General features: G+C 40.8%; 1 long non-coding RNA gene across 1 annotated transcript; it reads left to right on the forward strand.

Moving 5' to 3' along the window:
* Nucleotides 1–14: 14 nt before the first annotated feature.
* On the forward strand, nt 15–18,405 carry LOC125974241 (uncharacterized). Its single transcript, XR_011087608.1, has 5 exons — nt 15–258; nt 1,069–1,170; nt 6,347–6,467; nt 6,639–9,747; nt 15,720–18,405. It is a non-coding gene; the product is annotated as an uncharacterized lncRNA (long non-coding RNA).
* The last annotated feature ends 4,153 nt before the right edge of the window (nt 18,406–22,558 follow it).

The following is a 22,558-nucleotide window of genomic DNA, read 5'->3' on the forward strand; positions in this document are numbered from 1 at the left end:
CTATACATTTGCCACTAAGGGGCGCTAGTGCACTGCTAATGACAAACGAAAGCACTGCGTCGGGTGGCCGAGTTTAAACTGCGATAATACTTTGTTTTTTTTAACTGCAAGGAAAAAAACCTGTTTTTATACAGTTCAATTACTTTACTATCTGGGTTTTTCTTGTGTTGGTGTGTACCATCACGGGTTTCTCCCAAATCAGTAACATCCGGCGCTGGAGCAGGTTTTGTGTGAACACCTGTGAACACCTGAACACTTGTGAGTGATTTCATTTTGTATTTGTGTCAATATAGCCAGTTTAATAATAGGCTGAATGATGTGAATGTTATTTCCTCCTTCGGTGAATGTTATTTCTCCGTTCTCCACGTTTCGGAAACAAGCATAATTTGTAACAGCAAGAATAAATAAATACGGTTATAGCGTCATTTTTATTAAGACAAATCCATCCAGTACAGTGGAAAATTCAGTAGGGAAGGTCATCAGTTCATTTTCAGTTCACATTTTGTTTTTTGGGGGGGCTAACCAGTTTTTCCCATTTGTTTTAACCAGACTACAGAGACAGGCTGTTTTGTACAATAAATGTTGCAATGTTTTTTTTTTTTTTTTTGTGGAACTGTGCGAACACAGCAACAAGGAAACTTCTGTACGGTCACATTCTTGCTGATGTTGCCAGTTTGGCCTGGTGGTGCATTAAATGTCAGATATAATTTATCTGTATACAAAGATTCCCCTTGTATTTCCTGCAAACTAAACCAAATTCTCCGATTGTCTCCTGGCCTCAAAGGCAGAGATCTTAGTTTATCCAATCAAATGAAACCACTTGATGGCAATTGCAGGGAGAAAAGTAGGAACGGTGATACGCGCCGCTTGGTGCACAGAGTGCACACAATCTGGCCTGATCTTGATCAAAGTTCACGAGAACACCAAAGTGAATTTGTTCGTGACCCGACGAGACCTTCACATGTTTTATAGCCTAGCGAGAAAGTCATAAAAGTCAAAAGCCCGAGTCCGGTTGGGAAGAGCTGAGAATCACATTTTCTCCTTCTCCATCTCTCTGTCTGTCCTCAGGCTGCTCTGCTAAGTGGAAGATTAATGCTGATATGATGTCCTTCCATCCCACTTAATGGAGCTTGGCGTCACGGTTTCCTGTTGTATGAGTAATCCATGCAGGTTGGTGAGAGGGGAGGCGGTCAACAAAGCACAAAACCAATTTGGGGCGCACGTTGAAACTGTCACTTGTAATAATTTTGCACAATTGAGAAATGCTGATCAGGCGTGGGTAAATGCTGCAGATTAATGAGAGATTAGCCACTGAGCAGTAAGCAATCATTTTTCAGGGCCACTCCTGTTTTAAGTAAACACGCCGCCCATTCATTTTTAAAAAAAAAATTAAATCCTCCCTTAAATTCTCTAAGGGTTTTGTCATTTTCTCACCACTTGTGCCAAAACACATCATGTGACGCAATCCTGAAGATATAATGCAAGAAGCAATGCTTAGTCCATTTAATTCCCTTGTTGATGAGCAGATAGCTGCAACCTGTCCTAACTTTCTTCATGGATAAATGTGTGACATAAGTGACTCTAGTTAGTCATCCAATCCGATTTTATTGTCAACCACAGCGTATCCCTCAGGACATCTTACGCGTTTCTCTAAATAGTGAGGAAATTACATAATCGATTGCATCAACACTTTCACCAATTCTTGTCAGAAATTTGTCATAACAGAAAGATATGCAAGTTTTAGCCAATGTGCAGCTATTACTATTTCTCATAGTATAAGACATTATATTCAAATTCAATGCTGTGTCCTGGTAAATAAGAAAATGATGTGATTTCCAGACATGAACGTCATTTTCAGCTTTTCACTTCTAGTAATCTCTCTCCGTCTTTTTACACTGTGTCCTGGGGTCCACTACTTTACGTAAAGCAGCCAATTGATTTAGCGATTCATTACAGTATGGCCGGTGGAAATAAGACAAGGAGAAAAATAGAAGATAGCGTATGACAAGCCAAAAAAGGCTATCTGGTTGCGCGGGGCAACAGCCAGATAATGGATGGCGAGGTCTCCTGGAGCCAGTCTGTCCATTAAGTTTCGTTAATATGCTCTGAGGACATTGGCGTGCCTCCTCTGCCTTCATATTTACTTCCACAGACATTCGCTCATTGCGGCCGGTTCTTTTCCACATCTACCGCTATTGTCTCTCTTAACCGCTATTACATTTCAAAATAGCTCTCCCCTCTGGAAATAGTCTTTTCTTTCCTCCTTTTTATTCCATTGCATAAGTCGGAGTACAAACTGTATCGTCTTTGATAACAATGGCGAGAGGATTTGTGCAAGAGCGGCCGAGTGGGAACTTGCGAAAGAGGAGCGCACGTAATGCCTGACTGTCAGGACCGGGTTGTGAACTGTACATCTAGTGGAGTAAATTCATGAATGGACACATGTGGTACATGCGTAAGAGTGTGTTTAGTACATATGGAGCAATGGGATGACAGGAAGACAAAAATGAGGCTGTGGTGAGGAAGATTCTTGTCATGTTGATTTGCGGTGAAGTAACATGCTAGCCCTGTAGAATTAGAAATGCACGGAAACAAAAGTAATGGGTAGCCAAAAACTAATATTTATTGAAAAACCATTGCAACTTCTGATTCATATTTAAAATCACAGAATATCAAACAGACGAAAATAGCAGAAATAAGTAACCGGATTGTGCAAACTCAGATATTTCCTTGCCTTTAACTAAATTATAAGTTCTGATCCCAGCCTTTGGAATCTTTAGCGTGTGTCCCCCCACGTCCCAGCCCACTGACAATGGACATCTATGCTCCCTTTGACCTTTTCCCTCACACTGGCCCTAGTGATGACGCCCCCCCCCCCCCCCCTCCCTAACTGAGCGTGTAAATAAAGACAACACATTGCAGCAGGTTACAAGTATGCAGCGTGGGCCGCAGCGACTAATGTAATGAAGTTGGCTTCATGGAAATGCAAGGCAATTAAAACTCCCACGATGCCTCCTGCCTGCCCGGGCAGATGGACTGGAAGGGGGGGGGAGGGAGGAGAAAAATGGGAGCTGGATTGAGAGAATAGAAGCGTTTGTTGAGGAGTAGGATGTAGGAAGTGCGCTGAGTGTGATTGAGCTTATTTGTCATGGGGGGCCGCCACATCCCGAGGTCAGGCGGGGCCGACGGGAGCGCCGTCTTGCCATCGCTCACCCTCCTGCTGTTTGTTTTTGCTTGTTTGCAGCCTTGATTGGCTTGATTGCTCACTGATTGCCTGCCAATCTTTGGTTAGTTCGCATGGCTGCAAATTATGAAGGGGGCTTAATGTATTTGGGAGCTTAATGTCAGGATGTGCGCCATGACTACTTTTGGCATGTACTCTTTTGGGCTTCACTTGTGCTATTTGGAGAGGTTTTTGACAAGCACTTCCATCTGTTTTCAGTCATTATGCTACGCTAAGCTAACTTTTCATTAGATTGCATGTTATCCACCAGCGCATGCTAATCAAATCTGCTAGGCTAGCCATAATATAAAATAACTCCATCATACAATAGTGTTTGTATGACAGCCATTCCTTCTCGCCATATTCATATATACAACAGTTCCACAAGAAAAATAGAGTCATATAAATTGGTGAGAAAAGAATCCAGCCCAAAGATGATGATGCTGATGATGCTGAGCAGAGCGCTGCAGGCTGGTGGAGGTGTCTGCAATCCATCCAGCCCGCTGGAAGTTTATTATAGGAGGCAGCCGCCTTATAGCACTGCCTCACTTATTTAATATCATTCCCTCTTGTTATGAATATAAATATTGGCCAGATGTATGAGAAAGAGGAGAGAGAAGAATTTGTGATAAGAGAGGCGATGCATTTCTGTAAAATTGACTCACCCTATTTCATCTCTCATTTAAATCGACAATGTAGTCCCCCCCACCACCACCACCACAAGAAATTGTCCTTAGCAAATTAGAGGGACAGATTGTGTTCACTTTCAAAGGTTCCCTTGTACCAGGAAATAGTCTGCATCTTCCAGACCGCATACACTGCTAATGTTATCTGCTCTGACATACAGGAAGTGGAGAAAGTATGAGGAAAGACAAGAGGGAAGTTCAAAACCGTCACAAACTGTATCTACTGTATTTAAAGGCAAATTCGTTTTTATAGTCCTAAAAATTACGTAATAATTATTAAAATTAGAATTAGAAATGATTAATTTATTATGTGTATATTAGGGGTCTGCTTCGCTCCTCAAAAGATGATTTGATGTAGTTTTCATATGTGAGATGAAAAATCGATTTGAACGATTCGAATCGGTTTGACTCAGGTCGATTCAATATGGGACGGCTCAGTTCAAGGGAGTCGCTTACAAAGTATTTGTACTTTGTCACTTCCTACCACTACAATTCACGCACACACGCACACGCACAAGACCCAACCCATGTCCGTTCCACATGTTTGTGACATATTCCATCATTTATCAGTAGGCGTAAGACAATGTTGATTAATGTCATCTCAACAGCAGAATTTGTTTTTATTGGATTTGGTCTGCTGCATTGACATTGTAATCAGAAGAGCCTCAGGTGGTTATGCCCTTTGTCAGAAGTGACAGCTCACAGTTATGTCATACATTTTGTTTGCTGGAGAGGTCACACTGCTACTAAATTAAGGAGGCATGTGAAAAAGAAGTCATAAATGTTTAGGCCAACATGCCAAACATGTTTTCATCATGGGGGAAATTGTTGTTATGGTTGCCCTCAGGGGGCGTGCTTTAGTTGCCGACCCCAATGTAATATTTGCAATACTGTAATCGTGCCAAGGTCTCAAACGCATAATGTAAATCGTAACATGGCCTAATCCAAATACGGAGATCAATCGTCTCCAAAATGTATCTGTTCTTACGTTGACTTCCACCAGTGTACGAAATCAAGCGTCTTGTGAGTGCACATCTAAAAGTCGCCATGCCACCTGCCCTCTGGCCCTTCTTCTCCACGCTTCCGTTTGATGCTCTATGTTGATGTGTGTGTGTTATCCAGATGTGGCACAAGAGGGGGGAAGAGTTCATTTACTCCCCTGAGGTATCCCTTCCCTATAGCCCCTTTTTCCTTGTTCACTATTCGTCTGTTAACTTGCATTATTTTTATCCTTCATCTTTTATTCACCCTCCCGGAGCTTGCCCGCTGCCAGATGTCGTTATCACGTACAAATCTGTGCTGCATCACATTAATATATTAATTTTTTTTTCCCTTTGTGTTTGTCGTTAATTTTCTTCATGTTGACCACAGTCTTTTCCGACCCTCTGGAACTTAAAGTATGGTAGCATTTAGAGATTTATTTATTCATGTATTTATTTATTTATTTTTAAAAGGATGCCGGCTCCTGCAACAAGACTTGTATAATGTAATAGAATGAAAAGCGCAGGTGTAATGAATAACATTGGCAAGGCCTCGAGGGCCTCCTTGGCTCACTGACACAATGAAATTGAACTGGGCCTTTGTAAATGTCGTTAGTTTCGCCTCTGCTTGTCGTGTTGCCACGGACTAAACCTGGTGATGGATCTCGACGCGTGTGCAGTGTTCCCTCACGATATCATGTTTTAATTTTAATTTGATATGATATAATTTAATAATGATAACGCAATAATGCTTTCAAGGTCATCTGCCATATTAGCAAACATTGACAGTGAGTCTTGCGCCTGCACAAAAATCAGGATAGGCCAGCATTTCCTATGAGAATAGAGCGCAGCGCTCGATAAATTTCAAGCTAGCCAGTAGTGTCCCACTCCAGTCCTGTAGGTGGCAGAAGTGTGCACTGTAGCCCAAAAATAATCCCCGGTTGCTGTTTGACTATGGATTGATTTGTAGTTGCATCTGCATTAAAATAAAATGTTTTTGTCCTAGATCGGAATCACACTCTTTCAAGTTTCGAAAAATAATTGCTCATGTATTTTTGTTTTTAATCAAGGCAACACACAACAGAACAGACAGAATAGACGGATTTTACGGCTTACTTCAAAAGTCTTAGTCTTCAGTGGCTAATTTTTTTCTCCATCCTCTTAAAAAAATTTCATGTCTTACCGACCCCAAATTGGGGTCATCTGCAATGATAAAATTCCACACTTGTTTAGTTTCCACCACAACCTCCTAATACAAACAGCAAAGTTTTTCATGGCTTTCCAAAAAGCTTAACACACTGTGACATGCATACTAGGCCTCTAATTGGCAACGTCCCTTGGTAATGTGTTAATAATATGTACCACAATAGTTCCGAAAAACAGTAAATTAATGTTTTCTGTATAAGCAAAACAAGAAAATGTCTGGAGGTCTCACCTCTCTGTTTTCTCCTCAACAGTTACACTGCTGCCAAGTGGGAGGAGGCGAGCTGTGGTTCAGTGTGGAAACAGGATGTGGGTAGGAAAACTGGGCATCTGCCACATGCCATCAAACCTCTGGAACTCATTTGTATAAGCCATGTGAGTACAAGTGGTTGGTTTCAAGCTAGTATCACATCAAACCTGTGCCAGTCTCATTGTTGTGTAGATTTGCATTGAATGCCCCAGCAATGAAAAGCTTGTGTGGAAAGCACGTGCCAATTTGTGCACAACGATGTGTGTGTGTGTGTTCCCGCACCCATCTGTGCGTAGGCTTCTTCTTTTCCCGGAACTCTGCATGGCGTGCCCGCAGGCTCCTTCTTAGGCCCACCCTGGAAGAGGCAACCTGCATGCAAACAGGCAGTTTGGCCACTTTAGTCCAAAATTGTGGCCATCAATGCTGTCAAGCGCCCCACTAGATTTAGCAGTTGGTTGAAAGTTTTCTTTATTTCAAGTTTAATTTGTTTCATGAACATGCAGTTTGCTCACAACATGTCTCAAATCATCTATCTCCATTGAAATGAATGGAAATGCCATTAATCCGTTCCATCTTTCCAAATAACACCAGCAAAATTGTTGTCAAATGTTTTTAAATAAGAGAAACTGCAATCTATAAACCTGTACTTTAGTACAGTAATGGAATAAATAGGTAGTACTTTAAGAAAATGAACAAATTTTTCCACATTTTTGGGTGTTCCTCCTTCAGGTGTGTGTGTGTGCCTTGGTCCAATGTTATTTTAAACTCACTGACACTCGACAGACAAAATATTAAAAACCAGCACTGCAAACTACATCAGCAATAATATACTGCAGCTGCAGTTAAATACATTTCTGACAGTTTTTAGTGCATCTCCCGGCGAAGATTTGTGATATCCACTCTAGAGCAATGATATTAACATCTGTTCTGAAAACATGGGTCACTTAGCAACCTGTCATGGGTTTTCCCAACCACTGGCCATGTTTCCATTCAATACATGTTCAAGAATGGCAATTATGCTATTAGGCTAACAATAAGGAGCTAATGGAGTCAGTCGTCTTTGGCTTACTCGATGTAATTCAACACCATCCCTCTGCTGAGTTTCATGTAAAGCGTCGCCTTTTGCGCTATCCTGCCAGCAGACAAACAAAGCGGCGCCAGATCAACATAATCTTCCTTGGCAGAGGGAATAAATGACATGATGGCAGGCAGGCATCATTTTATTCCAAGTAAATACTACAAACTTCCCGCTAATCAGCAGCCAAAAGAGAGAGGCTGGAAATTCTCTTAGAAGTCACTACGACCTCCCGTAAGAATCCCCCCACACCTCCCCACTCACCTTCATTTTATAAGCAGAAACTCATTCAGCCTTCTTTGCTATTGGCGCACAAAACAAACCCAGCGAAAGAATACGAGACACGAAAAAGAACGGACGGCGGTGAGTTATGAAAGCCCCCGGGGAACATTGCAGGGGCTGCACTTCTGCTGTTCCAAACTGCTTTTGTAAGATATTATCTTGATTCAACGAGAGCACAAGAGTTTAATTAATGAATGTTATGTCTGGCCATGTAATGGTGGTTGAAATACGCTCTAATCTTCACTCCTGTCCTCTAATCATTTTGGATTTACGGTAGGGAACAGTTGGAGCCACCGGCTGCCGTGTTTCGAGCGCAGCCCCAACGCCGCCGTCATATTCTGCCGCTGTTGAATCCAGTGGTGCAAAAAATGGACACCAGCACTTAGGTAGCTTTAATATTACAAAATAAAATTCTTAAATTTAGTCAGAATTTTTTTTTTTTCAGCCGTATGAATTATTTTACATACCCAAGGCTTTCACTGCCATCCAAACAGTACAGTAGAAAATTCTGACTAGTTTTAAGGAAACTTCAGAGTGACTAATATCTCATATAAGACATTCCCTCCATTGGGCCCCTCTGTGACTCTCCAAGATGTTCAAATTTAAAGGCCAAGTCCCAAACTGATAAAACACTGACACACACTCTGCTGTGTTTGTTGACAGCCCGATTTTACTGTCACATACTAATGTGATAGCTCACAAATCACATTTTATTGCATTATTAACAATGATTGTATGCACATTGGAATCAAGTGTCATCACATGTGGGTGGATATTTCTTCCATGGTCTTGACACATTGCGATGTTTTGCATCATGTTCTTCAATGTGTTGTCACTTAACCGTTTGTTTAACACGTACAGTTTAACGTATAGGCCCGGGCTATATTTCAATAGGCACTTGGCGTAAAAAGTGCCGCATCATCACTTTTGTGCCAGGGAATGTCTAGTTTATGGTATTTGGGAATTTGGCAGTCCTACTCTGTACTTTGCGCTCTTCGATCGTCTCCATGGAGTCTATTTCAGTTTGTGAAATGTTAAATGCTGTTCGCCCCTTTCTATCTGCAAAAACAAAGAGATGCTTGAAAAGCAAGCCCGTAGAGCTTCTTTGTGTTTCTCGGATTTTTACAAATCGGTTAAGAGGTTGAAAATTGCTTTGCATGTATCCGTTTTATGTTGTTTGAATCAATAGCGCGAGCCATTAGTCGAGTCGAATCATGCTGCTGAAACGTGATCAAGCGCTCCCTCAAGGAGATTTGCAACAAAACAAAAAAACTAGCCCTTTAAGGCGCGACTGGCCGCAGGGAAAAAAAAGCAAGGTGGGCATGTGGATGTCAAAGTGACAGACACTGAGAGAGAGATAAGGTGGAAGAGAGACAAAGACAGCCAGCGAGAGAGAGCGTGAGAGTCAACATTGCATTAGCCACTGCTGCTGGCTCAGTGGAGGCTAATGCAATTGCCACAATAAAGGTGTCTCAGTGGAGACAGTGGGGGAAAAAAAAAAAACAACAACAAGGGAGTGGAATGAAAGAGGATAGGCAGGCAAGGAGGGAGGAATACGCCTCCAGACTCTCATATGGCCAGTGGTTCTCTTGGGGCGAGTGCTTGAAAGTCTCACTCTGGCTGTGTGTGTGTGTGTGCGTGTGCGTGTGCGCATGCGTGTGCGTGAAATTCATCAGGCTTGAAGGGAGGAGAGAGTGAGGCACAGGGAGGCGGATGACACCCGTGGCAGACAGGCACTGTTCACTTCCCAACCGGCTGCTTCTGTGTGCTTTGACGCCACTTCAGAACTCTATGAGATGACAGCAAACTCCCCTCCCTACAGAATATGGCAACAAGGGGGGCTGGGGAGGAGAACATTTTTATTATTATTTTTGGGGGGAGCGTTCTGGAGGAACTGGACAAAACATGTGGAGCTTGACTTGAACTCCTGGATGTCAAGTGGCACTCGTCTGTCATCAGAGATAGTCGGGAAGGTTAGTGAGACGCTCAAGGGTCCGCTTGGTACACATCTGTAGCTGAAATCCAAAGTGGAGCGACCCGCTCGCACGGTAAGTGACCTTTTGCTTCTTACTTCGGGTGTGTCTATTTAATTGACTTCAAAAATGTCTTGTCAAAGCAGTGGCGTCGGGTTCATGCAAACACAAGGCTTACTGTTGGAATCTCGAGTTGTAAAAGTCACGTCTTGACTTGTGATGACGCGGAAGGAAAAAATGTCCTTTTGTGAACCCTCAAAATGAAATGGAAAAAAAAAATCACATAACACTAGGCATGTTAGTAATGTAAAGTTGCCTGCAGCCATTTAAGGTGAGCTTTGGTCGGAGTTCAGCATGGCTCACTATGTGGCACTTTCATTTCTCCACACCAATCATCAAAACGGCTCACAACAAAATATAATGATAAGGAATTGTAAGGAATATTATGAATAAAAATATTCTAATTAGACGTGTGATAAAAGGATGCAAAAGTTAAATGGTCCTGTAATATATCCCAATGAGTGATGAATTGTTAATATGTAGCACATAAATAAAAGAAGTTTACAGCCAAGTTTATTTTGTTCACGAATGCTATTTTATTTCACTGACATAAATGTAATTAACACATTTGGAACCAGAAATCAATACTATAATGTAACAATATTAAATGTTGTATATTTCAGTGCCCAACCGTATAAGCATAGCCAACACTTTGTAATTTAGAAAAATCCAATTAATTCATGTCAACAATCAAAATTGTACTTTAACTCCACTGACGTGCACCTTACACCTGCATCATCATTTGTGTCATCTTTATTTTTCGTTTTGTGAAAGGAGTTTTACTTTGCCAAACTCAAAAAGTCAATTGCACAGAACCTTTTCTTTTTTTTTTCCCGCTTAAACAAATACTTGAAATATTTGAGCACACTCCAAGGCTGTATCTGGCTCTGCTATGAAATCACTGTTGTTCCCATGTGAAAGGGTCCCATTGCACAAGGAAGACCCATTAAACTGGAAAACAAATGATAATCAGTCTGACGTTTTTATTATTTCAAATCACTAAGCCGTTTTGACTCGAGCAATAATTCATCCTGGAAGGCATATTAGGATCATGTTGCACTGTTTTGCTAGTGTGTGATTTTTGGCCTAAAAAAAAAAAAAAAATTCTTAAAAGTGTGTTAATGTTGCAGATGTGGACGAGGGCGTTGTCTCAAGGAGAGTGAAGACACATGCTTGTTATTAGGGCCGCTAATTTGCTTGTCATCAATCAAGTTGAGCTTCATGTGTTCCTTGGCCAATGCACCTGCATGATTCCACCCACCGCTTTGTTGTTTATGGCCTTTTTCACGTTTTCTCTTTCTGTCCTTCGATCGGGGGGGGGGGTCAGGAGTCAGTGAGTCAGGATCCAAAAGTGGAATCATTCTGGGTGGGTAGCGGGCTGCAGATGATGATAAAAGAATCATCAGGGCAATTGGTCAAAAATTTTAATTGGTTTATTGTCGTGCTGATTGAAAGATAAGCTTTCTTAAGTAAGGGGAGGGGCTAAGTTTAGTCTGGGTTGTTATTTCCAATTTCTCAAAAAGGTCCTCCATTTTGAATTTGTAGTTATGTTTCACAATATGATAAAAGCTCTTTTTGTATTTTCTTTTCTTCATTCTTGTAAAAGTGAATTGTGTCTTCAAGGACACTAGTAAAATCCCGATCCCAGGGTGACATAACAGTGATAAAGTTTTGGGTTTGCGGGACTTTCCAATCCTCCTGAGCGTCCTCTGTGGAGAATTTTAATCAGAGGCAAAAGCAATTACAGTACTCATCCAACAGCCTTAGGAGCCAAGATCCAAATGAAGGGGCCTTTGATAGACCCCAACTGGTGCATATTTACTTTTTACAAGCAACCAAATCGTAAACAGCTCGCCTCGTCACTGCGGGAGCGACACCTTTTCAATGTGGCTCACATTTATATGAAGAGGAATGATTAAAAAAAAAAAGTCTTCCTGCTTGCAAAGGCCGCATCAAACATCCGTTTGCTAATGTCATAATCAGGTTTGTCGAGCTAAGCCGAGCTGTTTTTGTTTTGTTTTTGTGGGAGCGGCAGACAGCAGTGGTGGTGGCCAATTGGAGCCATGTGTGTGTGTGTGTGGGGGGGGGGGGGGGGGGGGGGGGGAACAAGCCTCAGTTTGTGGAGAGATGGCATGCTTGGAGTGGGAGGGAGGGAGCCTGTGTGTCGGCCACCGAGGTCACAATGTGACGCGCCCTTGACTTCCTCACTTACGTAGTACGCCATGAACACAAATGATCTCAACATTCGATCGCTTCTGTCTCACTTTTTTGTAGGTATATATTTAACCTGAGGACTTTTGGCAAACAAAAATTGATTATCTTCATCATATTGGACAGGGTGTGCGTAAATGCATAAATATCAAGTTGTTACAAGAAATTCCAAAAATAGTAGTAAAACTACCACTGATATTTTTGATACTTTAATATAATGCTGTTTATCGATTTTTAACCTCCCCCAAAACTAAAAAATAGCACTCTGTAATAAAGTACAGTGCTTTATTAAAAACATACACTTATGACAATTAAATAGAATGTAAAAAAAATAAAATAAAACATGTTTGCCATCATTTTTGCTTCAATTCAATTGGAGGGGCAGTATAAGATATTAGTCCCTTTTTTGCAGAGGATAAAGAATATATGTATGTGAATATTATTGAATTGTCTACATGTGTTGCTCCACCATTGGCGTGCAAGTAGCCATCGTTTAATACGGTAACATAGCTGCGATTCATTAGCTATCACTATAGCTATTTTATGACTTTTCCCATTGTGTATTAAGCTAGTGAAATGATGTGGTTGCTTTAAACAAAGGAATGCTTGGAAGAGTTTGGTGTGGAAGAACTGCGCCGCATCAAACACATTTTTGACATAAATTTCCACGGACGCCTTCCAAAAAATGATGTCCAGCTGTCCTGGGATGAACTCGGTGATAGATGCTGTTGTTGCTTTCCTGCATTCTTACGTCACCTAAAACGACTTGCAAACAAACAAACATAATCTCTTTCATCCTTCTTTCTCGCTCCTTCTTCCCCAGTGGCCTGCCTTCTCGGCCTTCTCGGGTTCGAGCCATTAGCTAATAGCCGATCCATCCACCGCGATCAGATTTGCAAGGAGATAAGCTCATAGCAAGCTTCAGTGCATCGCTGCCTCTTCCTCGAGTGCATCATCATCGATTTCTATCCGAGCACTAAAGCCGGATCATTTTTTTTCATATCGTCATTGTTCTTAAAACGAAAGGTGAGACCGGAAAAGATGATTGAGCTATGGGGGGGGCTACTTTTTCCGACAAAATCCACAAAGCCGACTCAAATCCGCTTAGGCTCACAATGGCTTATTCTTCGATTTTTGCATGAAATGACACGAAGGGCAAATTGCATTAAGTCATGGCAAAGTGGATTATTGTTAATGTGAAAATGGCTGCTCCCTTCATCAGTCTCATGTGAATGCAGGCCGGGAGAGCTAATGAGCTAAATAATGAAGTCGTGACTCTCCAAAACAACTGTAATGACGATGTAACACAATTGTCTTGTAAAACTGGGCAACGTCTTTTTAAATAATGAGGCGAGATCTCATAATGTTGTCTACAGAAGGGCACATTTATTAATGATTATTGTAATGTGCAGTGGACATAAGATTTGACGAAAGGACCCTGGAAGGAGGATTAGGGTTAGGGTTAGGGTTATGTGATTACGTTTTTGTAATATCTTAAAACTTGTTGTCAATATTGAACGTTATGTTTTATGTTCTCGCTCAGATTTGTCTCAATAGTAGGAATTTTATTTTTTAGACATTATAACTTTCTTGTCTTTATTTTTGCAGCATATCATTTCTTAAGTGTAAAAACAAAAACATTAAACCACAGGTGTTAAACTCCAGGCTTTTTTTTTTTACAGCTTTTGACGCGTTCACACTTTTTATTATCCGGGCAGGTTTGAACAAGGCCTTTTTATTTTCCTTCCATCTCAACACTTGCGAGACCAAGCTGACATAGCGTACTTAGAGCAGTGTGACATGCCCGGTGACGTCAATCGAAGAGGCTCTGGGTACCCACTTACGTTGTCAGTTGTCATATCTGCAGCGGCAGTGCATCTTTACTACACAGAAATATTTCCATACGAGACATTTAAATGTATTGAAATGAGTTGTTTTGATTAAGAAGGGAGTCAGATGTGTTCACACCCACATTGACGCAAGCCACCCTTTTATTAAATACGTATCTTTGAAATAATCGCTTGCTGATCAACAAAATTGAGGCCGAGGTGTTAAATTACTTGAGAAAGTTGCTAGTTGTCATTTAAGGAGGCGGAAATAAATAAAGGGAAGTCATTGGAGTGCAAAGAAAGCCACACACTACCACACTTAGATGGATTAGGTCCATTTTTGACATGTTTTAAAGCCGCTTGTCACCACACATGTTAGATTGACTCTATTTTGCACTGGCTGCACTTCCTCAAATCACGTCATTTATTCACACTTCATGCCAACTTCAGGTTCCATTAGAATGCAAATTACTTTACTGAGACCAAATAGAAACCTGTCTTGAAGTTTATAAATAGAACGGCAAAATGTGAACATTTCATTTGACCACAGATATACATTCTGAAAAAAATATTTTAGTTTGATTACAATCAAATTAAATGTAATTTTTCTGCCATTTATTTGAAACCAAAGCACCGCTGTTGTCAGGCCCACGCTTTAAAATTATGAAGCAATTATTATGGTTAGAATTGACGGTTTTTGAAATGGTTTACTCCAATATATCGCTTTAATCCATAGACAGAAATAGTCAATCATATTTTAAACAACGTGGTCGTGAATATAATTTATAACGTCGGCCATCACGCTTACCACAATCAAGCGTTCACACTCAGCAAACCAACATTTAAATTACAGACGTGAAACGACAGAACAACTCCCTTTGTTCAAATGCAATCTTTTTCTTATTAGTTTCAACACGCACACATACACACTTAACCTTTTTTTTGTGTTCTAATGTAGCCGCAGGTACTCAGTCAACAGTTGAGTTATGGCTTCTAAATTAACGTTCAGTTCAATTATCATTATTTCACAAGGCTTTAACGACAGCACTTTTAGATTAGATCTGTTATTCACACTTTGAACTTGCGTTTCAAACGACTGCTATTGAGTCATTCAACAGAATCGACGAGTAGATAATTAGGCTCAAAATATTTTAATACGTTTCCAGGTCCAACCTTAACTAATATTTGTTGTGTCATTTTAAATTTTAAAAACAATACCAAAGACTTATATATAATATATAAGATATATAATGTGATCATCCATGTGTGATCATTTGGACTCCCGAAAATTCCGTATATATATATATATATATATATATATATATATATATATATATATATATATACATATATATACATATGGAAAGATGATGCATTGCAAATACTTGACATTATCTTATTTTTATTTTGGCCAAATTCCTAAGTCCCTATTTTACCCCCTCATCAGCCCGCAATCCTGAAAACTGGATATGGGTCTGCTTATCACCGACTGTTAATACCTCGCTTGAGCAGGGTGGGCCGGGGGAATTTTCTCTCAAAACTAAATAAACAACTTATCATAACACATTCTCTAATCTTACTCACAGGATGTTATGTTAAAAGATGGAATTTTCTATGCCTGCTCTTACTGGCTCTTCCCAAAATGTCAACGCTCTTAAAATGGGGTCAACCATGAAGCGGAACTTTTAAAGTGGAACACAATGGTTTCATAAACCCTTCTATAGTTAAATTCCAATATTAAATATATAAAAATTTGGCCATCCGTGACTTGTATTTCATGTTTAATTTTCTCAGTTATTTTGGTTTAGATTTCAATCTGAGCAGGTGGCTTCCTGTGCACGATCCAACATGATGTAACTTCCTGCTCCTACTACTTTTCCCCTCACATGAAATCACCAGATCCACTTTCAAGCAAAGTCCGAGCTGTCTCCTGTGTCTGTTTTCCAGGTCACAGCTGTTGGATGGAGCACGAGAAGCTCAGGAGGATCGACAGCAGACGGAACGGCCGTGGTGGGGAGGGTTCCTGGCATCGTGATTTGATGCAGAAAGACAAATAAAAATCACATTGCCAGGGATTTCCACTCTCTCACGGCTCAGTGGACGAGGACCATTTGGTTAGGTGGCACGGAAAAGTTAGCTACACCTGCACAAGCCAACACGAGCTGTATGAAAAAGTCTTCAGAAATGCCAAAAATTACATTCATGCATTAATCATTTCCGTTGGAACGAAATATACGAGCTCTCGTGATGATGCAGTACTGCCACCTACAGGACTGGAGTTGAGTATTATAAACTTGGCTTCACAAATGCCATTGCACTGTAAGAATTTGATTTATGGCAGACTTTTCGATACAGCTCTTTGCTTGTGCAGATGTACCTAATGTTGCGTCCCATTAATATATGTTCAATCAAAAAAAAAAGCGGGACTATTTTGACTTGTGAAAAGAATTTGAAGAATGTCGTGTGAGGCCCAAGCAGCCACTTGCTAAAGGCACAGAGCTTAGCTAATTGGTGAGCATTGATCCCTGCTATGTGTTGTTCACAGTGGCTAAGTTCAGTGCCTGAGGTGAAATAGTTGATTCGACTCAGAGGATTTGTTCCACTGAATGGAAAGAACTTGATGATCTCAGATATGAAGTCAGGAGGAGGAAGGAGGTGGAGTGAGACCAAAGGAAGGAAGTGATCCAAAGTCGGAACTGGACTTGATTTAAATGTGACTGCACAGCGTTTCTGCATAAATCTGACCCAAAAAAATCATCACACGTTTTCAGGATGATGGATAGAAGAAAAAAAAAAAAGACAAATGCTTTCACGGTTGGAGGAATGTGGTACTGATCGTTGGACTTGTCTGGGCATGTTTATGTTCCTGCGAGACGGATGTCTCTGGGCAGCTGTGCCAGTATTAAGTTGCCACACGCAAGTCTCCAATGAACAGGATACCGGCATGTTCCAATTCTGCGATAATTCAATCAGGCGAGCAAATATAAAGAAAGATTAGGGGAAAAAAAAAGATTGCATTAGTTATTTAATTCAATCACATCGAGGCTGTCAGAGTTTTAGCATCGTATCCACGGGCTCATCAATTATTTCGTGCACTTGAGAGCCTAGAACTTTAGCGAAGGCTCCTTTGATTTCGATGTTTTCTTTTCTTGTGCTAAAATCGATACGGTTACTCGACCCCCCCTCCACCCCGTAAGGCATCTTTGCCGCCAGCTGCTCGAGGCTTAAAAATCCGCTCCGCTCTACCACAAGAACATATGTCGTAATGTTGGTGGAATGTTGGGTAACGCTGATAGCATTGGCTCACAGTGATAAACAATAAAAAGGTCAACCTGAGACAGTTGCTTCATCCGTGGAGCCATTGTTCCTGCATTCTGCCTGGCTTTAGAAAATCAATACTTGATGATATTTCCAGTATTACATGTAACCTGACATGGCAGTTCACGTTGAAAGGAATACTGAGATGTTGTCATCCTACCAAAATGTCAAAAGAAAGGAATCAGTCGAGGACATGGCGGTGGTTAAGATATCTCGGTGAATTTCAACCACTGTCCTGCCATGAGAGATTATATTATTATACCTATGTACCGCTAAAATTATATTTGTTTTATTGCAACCTCTGTGGGGTGAATGTGCGAATCATTGTTCACTATATTGCATTATGTTTTTAATATTATGAATGAATGAGTTTCTATAATCGTGATGTGATAGTTGTGGTATTAAAAAGGGAAATTGGAATTTTAAAAAAGAAAGTGATTGCACTTGGGTCAAGTTGACCCGACTTTTTTTTGTGTTATCCATTTAACCCAAAAGATTGGGTCGAATAAATAAATAATTTATTGATATTATTTGGCACAACTTTTTAGGCTATTTATTTTTCCCAGAAGTTGTTTATTTTTTGTTTAACATTTTTTGGTGTAAAAATTTCAAACCCTGCTTTTGAATAAATACTCACTTATTATTTATTTGACGTTCGGGGTTATTCATTTATCGCAAAAAAAGTTGTTTATTTTTTCTTTTACACCATTTTTACTTGTGCCAAAAGTGAGTTTTGGTTGTTTTTTGTGAAAATTTCAAACTAATTAAATTAATATGGGTAGGGCACTCCTGCCAACCAATGCAACAAAATCTTGTCAGTGCTTCAGCATTCATGTAACAGAGCGGACAATAAAAAGCACTTTTCTCATGTTGGTTGTTTTTTATTGTTCAATATTTGACTGCATTATTTAAATCTTATCCAATCCTAGCAAGTGTAACATTGGCAGCACCAAAGCGCTGTGCGGGCTGTGCCCTCCCGTGCCTACTGAACTGGTATCAGTGTTTCACCTCAAAACTGGCTCAGTTCAGCAGGAACAGGAGTGGAGCCTAATTTCGAGTGACCTCACCAGCATCTGACGAGCCAGACAATCAGTGTTTGGAGTTCCCAACCATCACATCGCACTCCGTCACAAGTTTTTTGGCACTGATCGGGCCCATGATGACAGCAGCGGGGCCCACAAGTGTTCACAAGGCTGTTGCAGCTGCAGATGACTGTCACAGCTATGAATGTTTCATGAGATGAACATTTTGTTGCTTGATAGGTAGCATCTGCTTGTGTGAATATTATCACATTAAAATGCAGTCACCCATGGCATTTTTTTGTAAAATAATTCAGCTTTAGTTTTCACACTGTTTAGTTTCAGTCAGGCTTTATGGAACGGATTAATCACAAAAACCTATGTATTCGTTTTTTGAGGTGGTTTTAGAATCACCCTGTTCCAAAACGTCAAAGGCACAGACTGAAATCATGGCGAGGTAATTCAAACGGAATGTCTGCGATGTCTTTGTAATTCATGCCACCCAACAGTCCATCACGACTGGCCGGGGAAACGCATCTCCGCTGTTTCCGCTCGGCTCGTGAGATAAGTCGCCGCCGCCGATGGAAAGGACCCCATCTTGATTTTATAACCCGCAGGAAACTGAAAAGTCATTAGCAGTAAAGATGAATATGTGCTTATCCTGCCTCCCCATGCAGTGTGCCTGAGATGTTATTATCTTTTATCATGGCGACGGCACAACGGCGTCGGTCGCTGAGGTAGCATCATCACAAACGAGTTATTAAGATTAAGGACGAGATTATGGCTGGGAAAGCAATGATGTCATGGCATTGCCCAAAGATCATTTAGCAATTTGGAAGCAGCCAAACAGATTGATCTGATGCCTCCAGGGACAGAATAGGCCTGGTTGGATTTGCAAAAGTTCTATGATAGTGTAGTGACGTAAAAACAAAGTTGATCATAATTGATATTAAAATCAAATTGAACTGCTGATGTTACGATGACTTCAGAGGTTGCCATGACATGCTGTGATGTATTAACCAACATTATGACCAGCCTGAGGACAACATGAATGCTCAGTGCATTGAAAAATTAAAAATATAATTCCATCCATTTTACGTTAGTGTCATTTGAATTTGTCTGGAAAGCATCACTAAGATTGACAGCTAAGTCTGACAGCCATGTTGAATTGTATTTAGTATCAGTGTTGCATTTGAAACTATATGAAATAAAGTCAGAATGTTTTCGGAAGGAAAAAAAATGTCATTGTTTTTATTCAGTAGATTGTTTAAAGGGGGCGGGGCAATTGCCAATACAGGTTATGAGCTAGTCTGTGAAGCTTTATCGTGAGGAAAAAGACATTTAATAGCAAATGCGGGGAGCTTTGTGTCCGAAAAAGTGAATCCACTAAAGAGCCGAGGAAATAAACAAAAGCTTGTTTTCCGTGCGTGCCTTTTAAATTTCCTCTCTGTGTCATCAAAAACATGTCGACAAGAGGCCTCTTGTTTTCATGCAAACACACACATGCACACCCGTGGTTTTCTCCTTTTGGTCTCTGAGGTGATGTCACAGGCCGTTTCATCTTCAGGCCTTCAAAGGCTGACCAGATTTCACCATATGGGGTTGCTTTATTGAGTCTCTCGTCTTCTGTTCTTCTGTTCAATCAGCATCTTGGGGGGGGTCAGGCTCTTATATCTGTTCTCACCTAATGAGCTTTAAATGGTGTGGGAATGAAAATCCAAGCCAATCTGTGTCCTCCAGTTGTGCCTTGTAAAATAATGCTCGTCTGTGTTATTTCGCTTAATATGTCCCCTGCTGGGCTCCAGATCACTGCAAAGATATTCTCAGCGAACAGCTGCATCCTCATTCGGAATCTCATGCCTGAACGCTCGCGCTTGCACACACAAAAGGGGAAAAAAGCGAAAAAAAGGAAGGAAGAGCATTCGAGTACAGTATTTTAACAAGGCACAGTCAGTAAAAATGGCCGACATCCAGCCTTCGTAGAGATTTCCACGGTAATTGTCCTCCAAAAAAAACATTTTAGGATGCCAAGAGCAATTTTCAGCATGTTGGAACTTCTGATTGATATTTTTATGAAACAATAAAGTTAATAACCGCCATTGGCTGGCACCCAGTCTGCAGGGGAAAGCGCCAGCTCAACTACGACTAAATGAGGACAAGCTTTAAACTGAATATGGAGTATCGAATGAAGCATTCCGGAAACTTCACTTAACTCCTTTCCATCGACTGAACAGTACAGTGATCCCTGCTATTTCGCGTTTTCGTTTATCGCGGCTTCACTACATCGCGGATTTTTTTTCCAAGTTAAAAAAACATTTAAAAGTCAAAATTAAACTTCTAAATTGAGGTCTAACCTATAGGACAATGTAGTATTGCTCCAAATGTTCATTTACATTCCTTTAGAAGTCCGTTTTCGCGTGTTGGTGTAACCCAGGTTAACATTTGTCCGAGACTTAAGGCCAGGCTGGTTAAGTGCATCTTCATTTTTGTATTTCAGACGTCGACATCTCAGCACCGGCGGTCCGGACAAGACGTCAACGGTGACTCTGGTACCATCCTCAAACCACATTTGTGGCTGGCCAATACTGTAGTTTACATCAAGTGCTTCGATACAAAGACAAAAGTGGTAGAAAGTAGTCCCTCTTGTTCACATTCCAAAGTGGAGGCCGTGTCACTCCCAACCTCCTCCGCATGTGTCCATACAAGTTTCACAATACATATCAACTAATCCCCTTATTAAGAATCCAATGCGAGATGCTCTAACAGCACATTCCACATCATCAAATAAAATATGTCCTGTCCTGTTCCCTCGCAAATGCCGTATAACAGGAATTAAATTTGGCATGTGCTCATTATGCACAACTTCAAAAGTTGTGCGAAGTACTAAATTGTTAGCCTCTGTTGCGCAACAATACTTCAGGCCACTATTATCCTGTCTTGAATGGAGCGAAAAGGGTTAGAAAAATGTTGATGAGGTCATAAATCATGCGGAAAGAAAAGCACTTTTCTCAAATACTCCTCTCGAGACGCTTTGGCGAGCACGGCAGCCGACCTTTCAGTTCTACTGAAAGGACACAGCCGGATTGGGTCAACTCACGAGAGATTCCTCAATCAGGTTCTCATTGGAAACAAACAAAGCAAGAAGAAAAAGCTCTTGTAGGCAGATGTTCGATTTCCTTTCATATGGACGTGGACCAAGTATGCCTTTTTTTTTTTTTCTTTGACCTTATTGGCCTTTAAATGATGTCAGAATCCCATGAGGGATCTTTGACTGATTGGCTATAATTGGAAAAAAAACATTTGCACAGTCAGGACGCATAAACATGAACAGAACACGGGAAAAACACGACAGATAACCTGGTTGTTGTGTCTGTGTTGTGAAATAATAATTCCCGCTCGCTCAGACTTTTTTTCCCACGTGCACGTCGGAAGATTTGCACCGGAGGAATGACGATCTGTGATTGGTGGGGCGGCTTTCATCTGTATCGTTAATCTCTCGTAATGGAGCATGATTACGCCGTTTTTTTTTTTTTAACCCAGCCCATGTACTTACTGATAAATGAGTCTGCAACGTAGCTTCCAACTTTTCCTGGTCTGGTACTCGAGTACTTGTTTCGAGCAACTACAGATGCCCCATTTCATTTGGTGCAAACAGGACACCAACATAAAAAGGCATCAAGGGAATCTCAAGTCATGCCGAAGACCGCTGTCATTTAATAAAAGAAAATTGCCAAGCTAGCAAGTGGCCAGCAAGGTAAATCCCAACAGGAGGAGAGCTGTGACAGTTTGAGGTTTGATGAGACGCCGCAGCTCGGACAAACAAAGAACACACTTTATCTCGTCTCTCTGCTCCCTCCAGATAAAGAGACTTGACTTGCGGCAATCCATAGTTGGTTCATTCTCCTTCAGAGGTGTATAGATCTCGGCTCAAGGTTGTAGGGACCATGTCAGGGAACTTGTGTGGTGACCCTCAATGTCTGCAGTAAGTATAAAATAAGATAAAATAAAAATAATAAAAATAATAAAATAAAATAATATAAAATAAAACAAAATAAAATAAAATAAAATAAAATAAAAAAATTGAAATTGAAAATGAAAATGAAAATAATAATAATAAAATAAAATTATATATTTTTTTGTTCCCTTTTGAAGCAAATGGGTGATGTCATTCTGCTGCCATGTCAACCTCCAGGCCTCTGTAGACTTCATACGAGACGGCTGTCTGCTTAACACCTGGAGGCGAAGCCAGCGAGGTAATTACGTCTGCACGCAACCATCATTAACCCGTCGTGCTTCAATTGGAGTACAGAAAGGCCCCTCGTTGTTGTAGCAGAGAGAGAGCGTGAGAATTGGTGACGAGCCGGTGAAATGTCAAACGGGATCGAACAAATGTGTGTGAGCGCGCTGTTAATAACGGCTGGAATTTGCAGTTGCTGTTTCATCATGTCG

The sequence above is a fragment of the Syngnathus scovelli genome, chromosome 10 (genome assembly GCF_024217435.2).
Source record: "Syngnathus scovelli strain Florida chromosome 10, RoL_Ssco_1.2, whole genome shotgun sequence".
NCBI classification, from domain to species: domain Eukaryota; kingdom Metazoa; phylum Chordata; class Actinopteri; order Syngnathiformes; family Syngnathidae; genus Syngnathus; species Syngnathus scovelli.